Below are 9,426 nucleotides of genomic sequence, written 5' to 3'. Positions count from 1 at the left end.
TAGATTAGACGCAAAAACGAAGGTCGATTTATGCTCTGAACCTCGAATGACTCTGCTAAAATCTCAGCTTTAAACTCTCAATTCATTGTAATGTGCACTAGATTTATTTATTTTGCTTATTTATCATGGCTAGAAAAAAATTATATTTAATTCGTGAATACAATGATATTAGTTATATAATAATTAATGGAATTAACAAGACTTACAACCTGATGCTTCGCAGTTGAGATAGCAACTTGTACACGGGATCAGCTGGCAATAGGGCGGCGGTGACGTCATCAGGAGGTATTGCGCAGCACAGCGTCAGCCCGCCGAGTGACGCATACATAAATAGACTTTGTAAGAATAGAGTAAACGCGTAGTCTTTAAGTGTGAATCAAGAGGATGATTTTTAAGTTGTTCATGGTTTATATTCTTGAAAGACTAACATGGAAACGGTGCCGAATAATCTGTTATATCTCGTCGTATCTCCATTGTTAAAATGTATAACAGTATAAGAGTCACCCGTCACATTAACTTGCAGTCACATTCGTCATCTTTCCCGTTGCGCAAGAGCTATGAGCGCAACAGATGAGTTCTTTAGCTTTGCTTTCCGATACGCAATCGATATTTTTGCCGTACGCCGCAGCTCCGTACTGGCATATCTGACACGGTGCTCGATTTAGGGGGAGCTAAAAATCGAATCCAGTTAAAAATCACAATGATTGAGTTGATTGAAAGTCGTTTGAAAATCAGCATCTCATGATTAAATATTTGCTGGAAACTATGACACGAGTGAGGAATTTAGTAGTTACTATATTTAAGTTAATAGAATTGATCAATTTACAACCAGGTCAACAGAATCGATCAATTAACAACCGGGTCAATAGAATTGATCTATTAACAACCGGGTCAATAAATTTATCAATTAACAACCGGGTCAAAAGAATCGATCAATTAACAACCAGGTCAAAAGAATTGATCAATTAACAACCGGGTCAAAAGAATTGATCAATTAACAACCAGGTCAATGAAAATTGATCAATTGACCACCAGGTCAATGTAATCAATCATTCAACAATCGAGATTAGCAGCTGCCGTCTGTTGAGGGGTGTCGGTCGAGAAGTTGTAGACGCTTGAGAGAAGCAGCTGTGAACTTGACGACCAAATGATATAAATTCTTCAATATACAACACTAAATTCTTGTTTTTGTTCCAACACTAGACACATAAATTTACTATTTATTGATATATCCTTGCGTCTGAGCACGAGACCTACACTTATACAAGACAGGCGCCAGCGGCCACGCCAGGAGTGACTGCACCAAGTGAGTCATGGTAGCTAAGGCCATGGTTGAATTAATACATATTAATTAATTCAACCATGGCTAAGGCTGCTCACTCCAGGTATAATGCAATCACTTGACATCTGTTCAACTCTGACATTTATTCACTAATCATTTATTGCAATTGTCTTGTTAATCCTAATAATTAAATCGTAATTTACGAACCTGCTTCAGTTTCCGTAGGTGGGATCCTTCGTCAGCATACAGATTGATGTTACTGGCGTTATTATTGTGTGGCTTATCATATATTATATTATTGTTATATATAATATTATATATTATATTGGATATTATATTAATATTATATATTATATTGGATATTATATTAATATTATTATTGAGTGGCTGTGTAGACGTGAGTCAGGAGTGTGGCTGTAGAGGTGAGGCAGGTTACCATGGAGGCCACCATATAGCAGTCAAGAGAGAGGATGATTTGCTGATATGAGTCACCTCGACCCACTTACCAGCATCCCACTGACCTAAACTCGTGCCGGTTAGGTAATGTTCCAAGAATTTCATGTATTCAACTTGTTTATTGCTTTTTCTTCATTTTTTTCTGTCATCTATTGATCTTATATCACTCGGTTAATAAAAAGTAATGTACCTTGTAACTCATCAAGCCTTGTAACTCATCAAGCCTTGTAACTCATCAAGCCTTGTAACTCATCAAGCCTTGTAACTCATCAAGCCTTGTAACTCATCAAGCCTTGTAACTCATCAAGCCTTGTAACTCATCAAGCCTTGTAACTCATCAAGCCTTGTAACTCATCAAGCCTTGTAACTCATCAAGCCTTGTAACTCATCAAGCCTTGTAACTCATCAAGCCTTGTAACTCATCAAGCCTTGTAACTCATCAAGCCTTGTAACTCATCAAGCCTTGTAACTCATCAAGCCTTGTAACTCATCAAGCCTTGTAACTCATCAAGCCTTGTAACTCATCAAGCCTTGTAACTCATCAAGCCTTGTAACTCATCAAGCCTTGTAACTCATCAAGCCTTGTAACTCATCAAGCCTTGTAACTCATCAAGCCTTGTAACTCATCAAGCCTTGTAACTCATCAAGCCTTGTAACTCATCAAGCCTTGTAACTCATCAAGCCTTGTAACTCATCAAGCCTTGTAACTCATCAAGCCTTGTAACTCATCAAGCCTTGTAACTCATCAAGCCTTGTAACNGTTGTTGGCCGCTGTTGGCCGCTGTTGGCCGCTGATGGCCGTTGTTAGCCGTTGTTGGCCGTTGTAGGCCGCTGGTGGCCGCTGTTAGCCGCTGTTGGCCGTTGTTGGCCGCTGTTTGCCGCCACTATGGCGCGGTGGCCGGAGTTGCGTCATTTTAATGGACCGCGCTCAGTGGGAGCGAGCTAGAGTGCCTCTCGTCCTCTACCGTCACCTAACTAAATGGAACTCTTGTACTTACTGATATTTTCCCATCAAATTTCAGCATCAATAGCTTTTATGTTGAGTATACGGTTTGCCTAGCTGTTTATATTGGGTGTCACACCCAATCTCAATCACTACAGATAATGGTTCATCTACACTCGATGCAATTCTATTGAATACTTCACTTTTTAATGCCGCAGTTCCAAGTCCTTGTTCTACATCTGCATCAATCATTGTTCCCTTGTGTCATAACCGACAGTAACCACAGCTTGCACCATCCCGCTCTGTTTTATATTGTTGTCCTATTAAATCATGTTATTTCTATTGCGTCAATAACCAAACCACGAGAAGAGATCGCAATTCGCTATTGCCCCATCATACTAGGCTTAGTGTGGCACTTCCGCTTGAACCTTGGCGCGCGAGACGTGATTCAGTGAAGTAAGCTCGACTTAGGCCTACAGCAACGACCCTTACTCAACCTACAGAAGTTCAACCTCAAAACTGACGCAATAGTCGAGGTCGGCTAGACCCTGGCAGTATAAGAACTTCAACCCATTAGCTTCCTTCTTTATGAACGCCTTGCAGATTTAGTGGCATAAGATGTTTCTATTTCAAACGAGCAGGTCCATGTATGGCGCTGCATCAACCTCGTGACTGCGTCATAGTCTCTGCCTGCCATTGAATGATCTAGGCAGCTTACACAAGACCTGTTGTAGAATGTGGCGCTATGTGGCATCTAAGTGTTGTAGCATCGCACCAACGAACGAACACATGCACATTCCAAAGGTGCTGCCAGCGGTCGCCATTTCAGGGCATTGTTACGTAACGTTTGCGATATAAACTCTTAAATTCGTTGTCGTGTTAAGGCACGTGACTAAAATTGAGCATTAAAGTAGAATAGGCTGTTTTATTTCCTAACTATCCATCTAAAGGAAACAAACATCACACAAAACACAGGAATACCTCCAACACAGGAATACCTCCAACACACGAATACCTCCAACACAGGAATACCTCCAACACAGGAATACCTCCAACACAGGAATTCGGATAATTCCTTACCATTTGTAACGGGAAATACCGATGATGCTGCACTGCCATATACAGCATCCTACAGTGAGCGTATATAGGCATCGTGCGAACAGTAGACGAGGTTCTGTTAGTAACGGCCAGGGCCCATACTTTCAAAAAAAGTTAAGAGATCGTAAGTTCATCAGCCAATCATTGACAGCCGTTCAAGCAAAATCCACCAATCACAGACAAGAAAATAGAGCGTAAGTACTTACGTTCACTTAGCGAGTTTGGAAATTATGGCCCATGTTCACTTAATTGTATTTAGTACAAACATAGGGTATAATGGATACAGATTGAAATCAAAGCATGAATTACGAGAACAGTTTCAACGTACTTCCATACTAATGGTATTTATTTATTTAATTGTATTTATATATTTGATAACTACACGGTTGATATTCATTGGAAGGTGGCTCACTTATTATTAGAGTTCATAACCTTGTTCTGATGATGACCAATGATAGCATACATAATTCTGCAAATATTTTTTGTGAGTACATTCAATTGAAGTACAAAACAGAAACATGGGATTACTAAAATTCGGAATTCCTCTGAATTTTTAAGCGGTTTCTGACAGCTCAATCATCCATCAATCAAGATGCATGACATGCAGAGCTCTGTGCCTTCCGATATTTCTGGTAAGATAGAGGAATTTTTCAGCATCCATTCAATGGTCAAATTCGCTGGACATACAAAAGAAAAAATCTTAGAAATTTTCATTGTTGCATCGCGTTTTAGTTGTGATTAAATGTTTGTTTAAATAAAATTATTCGTCCTGCTTGTCCATACTCCTCAGCCTCCCCTGACCCAGCATCAGCTGGCGCCAGCCTCAGCCTCCCCTGACCCAGCATCAGCTGGCGCCAGCCTCAGCCTCCCCTGTCCCTGCATCAGCTGACGCCAGCCTCAGCCTCCCCTGACCCAGTGGCGTGGTAAAAATCCTCGCTTAATTTGTAAAGGAGAGTTTTGACTTCGCAAAAACAGCATTTTCCCGCCAAAACAGATCAAGCTTTTTTTGTCAATTTCACCGAGGAAGCTAGGAACTATATTTGTCCCAGGAACTCTAGCAAGGAGGCTTGGAACTCGATTTGTCCCAGGAACTCTAGCAAGGAAGCCAGGAACTCTATTTGTCTCAGGAACTCTAGCAAGGAAGCCAGGAACTCTATTTGTCCCAGCAACTCCAGTAAGGAAGCTTGGAACTCTATTTGTCCCAGGAAATCTAGCAAGGAAGCCAGGAACTCTATTTGCCTCAGGAACTCTAGCAAGGAAGCTTGGAACTCTATTTGTCCCTGGAACTCTAGCAAGGAAGCTTGGAACTCTATTTGTCCCAGAAACTCTAGCAAGGAAACTAGGAAGTCTATTTGTCCCAGGAACTCTAGCAAGGAAGCCAGGAACTCTATTTGTCCCAGAAGCTCTAGCAAGGAAGCTAGGAACTCCATTTGTCCTAGGAACTCTAGCAAGGAAGCTAGGAACTCTATTTGTCTCTGGAACTCTAGCAAGGAAGCTAGGAACTCTATTTGTACTAGGAACTCTAGCAAGGAAGCTAGGAACTCTATTTGTCCTAGGAACTCTAGCAAGGAAGCATTTTGTTGTTTTCAATATTATCTCATGGACCAGTATGCACACATATTTTCATAGAAATCGTACAAATACAACATGTTATATTGTCAGCAGTTATTTTGTCTAGGTTAGGAGCTGTCATGTTCCTCTATACAGTCGCTGGCCTCCATAGCCTTGGTTTCGATTGATTAACATGGTCATTATTGTTAATGCTAGATTATTATCGTTATCATTAATAATAGTAATATTATTACTATACTTTTTAGTGTTACTGATGAATTATTATTATTTTTTTTTTAAAAATTATTATTTTTTTTTTAATTAATATTAACCCTATAATTTGAAGGTCATTGTTATTATATGTGTAGAAGAAAAATGGTGTAAGTGAGTGAGCCTTGAGGAGAAGCAAGCAGATAAGCTATCAGCTGCAACACAACAGCGCTGTAATCTGCGCTCTAGTGTTGTCCATGCAAACACTTGCACGGCAAAAATAGTCTTCTTTTGAACAGGAACAATCTTACGACAAAGACATTATGTAACCATGCACAAGGCAAACAAATGCAGCCTTCTTAGTTTATGATAAATATTTAATGAAATTCAAAACCTATAATGAAAACTATAAGAAAGCTATAATATGATATACTTATAATAAACGTCTAATTGCGTTTTCTGGGTCAACTTTGACCCATCTGTTGCGTGGCTGTGACAACGGGACTTCATGCCAACGAGGTTGCCCTGCGCGCTGCAATCTCGACAAAAATTACGTAGAATAATTAAGTACAGCAAATCCTTTCCGGATTCAGCCTGAAAAGTGTCCTCAGCGTAACAAAATATTATTATTTATTCTGGAATGTGTCCTCAAACCAACAAAGGCTTACTGTTAAGCCTGGATAGTGTTCTCAAACTAACAAAAGCCTATTATTTAACTTAGAAAATGTCCTCAAAGTATTAAAGGCTAACTGTTAAGCCTTGAAATTGTGCCTACAAACAAACAAAAGCTGACTGCTAAGCCTGGAAAGTGTCCTCAGACTAACAAAAGCTTCTTATAAAGCCTAAAAATATTGTCCTCTGACCAAGAAAGGCTTTCTGTTAAGCCTGGAATGTTTCATTAAACTAACAAATGTTCAGTACTAAGGACGAAGGTCGAAGTGAGCAGAATTATGTCTGCAATTTATAACTCTTCCAGACACAAATAGCAGGTAGCGTTAGAATCTCATGACAATTTCATGACAAAAGACACGCGCTTGAAATTGCATTTCTTTTCTCGCGTCATCGCCGCCCAAAATGGCCTGGACATGTTCAGCTCTGTTGAGGTTAGCGCTATAAAAGGACCGGGCACTTAAGACCATGCCGAGTCGCCGAAATTAAACGTTGTGCTGCAGACGCTCAACCTTGAAGCACAAACTTAGTATCGGCGATGAATAGAACTGCTTTGGTTGAAGTCGTTCACCCTGGACTCGTTCCGGCACTGGTAGAACGCGCACACGGTATACGACGTGTGATGACACGCGCGTGGTATGTGATGCCACACATCACATGCATTGGGAAATAATATGTATCCAACTGCATGACATGTGCAGTTAGGTGCAATTTAGGTTCCGTGCATGTTAGGTGCAGGTGGCATGTAGTGCAGCAGTGCCTAGAGGTGCAGTTTTTGGCTGCACTCCTCAAAGTCATCCTCTGGACATCAAGCTCAGCCCCGAGCGACTTTTTTATTCTTCGCAAGAAACAAGAACTGCCATAAATGAGGCTGAATTCAAGCATTTGGAGGTCTGCGTCTCTTTATTAATGATTTATCGCATAACTCAAGATTAAAGCTCGTATTTGTCATTATTATTTCTATATGTCAGTAATTTGCGTCAAATTACGTACAATCATTCATTTCTATACTTCTTTAGATTATGACGTTAAAGGGTTTCTAATTTAACTTCAAACTTATATTATTTAAAGTTCTGGGGTACTTAATATGTCCTTTAATTCAAAATTTATTCACAAATTTGAAAGGTGACTTTTATGTCGGTATTTCCATCTCTCAATAGTTGTTGTGGCTAAACAATTAAGAACCTTCAAACGCTTCGGTGGATCTTACCATGAGAACAAAGAAATAATAATGCGGAGACAATGTTTAAGTTACGTAATGTGGCCGTAACTGTTGCGCTCAGCTGGGTCCAAGTTGAAGGTATCAACGAACTCATTAAGGATTTTTTGTTGCGGATCTTCTTAGGGCAGGAATTGTTTGTTGCTGTGCTGAGTTGAGCGAAAAAAAAACATTCATTGGCAGCAGCGGCGCAAGAGGCGCCTCGGGCCACGCCTGGCAAGCACATTAATGTCGCTTGCATTCCAGCGCAGTGCTGCTCCCATAACATCTGAAATAAAAATAAATCAATTATAAGTTATCTCGCGTGATTTATTTTGAAATAAATTAGATTGTTCACCGGAAATTATTCGTTTTGCTGAATGTGGTTCGGTTAACAAATTTTTTGTAATATTTCATTTGCGAAATAAGCGCCAAATCTAGCAATGAATTTCTAGTTGGCTCGATTTCAGTAGGAAAATTTGTCCTTTACGTCACTCATAACAAGTTTCAATGTAAATTTATTGAGATATGTCATAGGTATATAAGTTCCTAGTATTAACCAATTTTATTATTTCAGTTGTTGTGTAACTTGGTTATTTCCCACGTCAAAACTGCCGTAAATTTTGATGCGATAAACACGATTGAAACCAACAGCGGACGACACGCAAGTTAAGCACTGTCTTGCCAGCCATGTGTTTTGCACCGAAATTTAAAAATTTTAAATATCAATTTTTCAACGACACCATTGAAAAATTTTAAATATCAATTGTTCGACGACACCGATGATTTACATGATAGTTAAACTGCGTTGAATTTTTTGAACTTTTTCAAAATAATAACTTTTCTTCGGGGCAGTAAGCAATCTAGTGATTCATATTCGAAAATAACTCTTACGTTATCACCAATTATTCCCCGTCACAAGCTAGGGTGAAGGGACAGCATATTATCTATGTTAATCAATAAGCTTTACTTTGACGTGTTTGCATGCATAGAAAGTTTTATGACAGGCTATTGTTAATCCCGTACCTGCAATGCAACAGCAAGCTTAGTTCGTTATCAGACGCACGATATAGGCACTGTAAGTCTATTTTTATCATGACTACGCTTAACAATTGCTGGCAAGAATAACTAGGTTTTCTTATCGCTCTTCAAGGGCAGCACGTAGCTGAGTAGCTTTTTATAACTCGACTTCTTCAAATAGAAAGAATGTATATTTGCTTTCTATTTATAAAAAATATAACTCAGTACTCACGGCAGTGAGTGACAGAGAGCGCATTTCCTCGTCGACGAAAACGTGGAAGTCACGGACGGACAGACAGACAGACGGACAGACGGACATGACGAGCACAATAGCACCTTTTTTCAATAAATGAGAAAATGCGCTAGAATTATATTTGGTTCCTTATAAGGAAGAGGAAACTACTTATGGTGAACATTTTTGACAACATTTTGGACTTTACTGGCCTTGAGAAGATCAATTTGCCCTTAATTGTGATTTACCCTGAAAATGGCTATTGTTTGATTTTACGACATCTATTGACATTTCATTTTACGACAGCTATTGTTTGATTTTACGACATCTATTGACATTTGATTTTACGACAGCTATTGTTTGATTTTACGACATCTATTGACATTTGATTTTACGACAGCTATTGTTTGATTTTACAAGGAGATAAAGTGCGAGTATAGCTGCTGAGTGAACTGAAGGCGCTTAGCACTCGCTTATTAACGTTCTGTCTTGCTTTCGTTATTGAAATTAGCGTTTTAAATGCACAATAATATCACATTCTGCACACGGTGTTATATATACTGCATACGGCGTGAACATGTACTGCATACGGCGTGAACATGTACTGCATACGGTGTGATTATATACTGCATACGGCGTGATCATATACTGCATACGGCGTGATCATATACTGCATACGGCGTGATCATGTACTGCATACGGCGTGATCATATACTGCATACGGCGTGATCATATACTGCATACGGCGTAATCATATACTGCATACG

The sequence above is a fragment of the Hyalella azteca genome, unplaced genomic scaffold, assembly GCF_000764305.2.
Source record: "Hyalella azteca isolate HAZT.00-mixed unplaced genomic scaffold, Hazt_2.0.2 contig5880, whole genome shotgun sequence".
Taxonomy (NCBI): Eukaryota; Metazoa; Arthropoda; class Malacostraca; order Amphipoda; family Hyalellidae; genus Hyalella; species Hyalella azteca.
Note: the sequence above shows the minus strand (reverse complement) of the source record.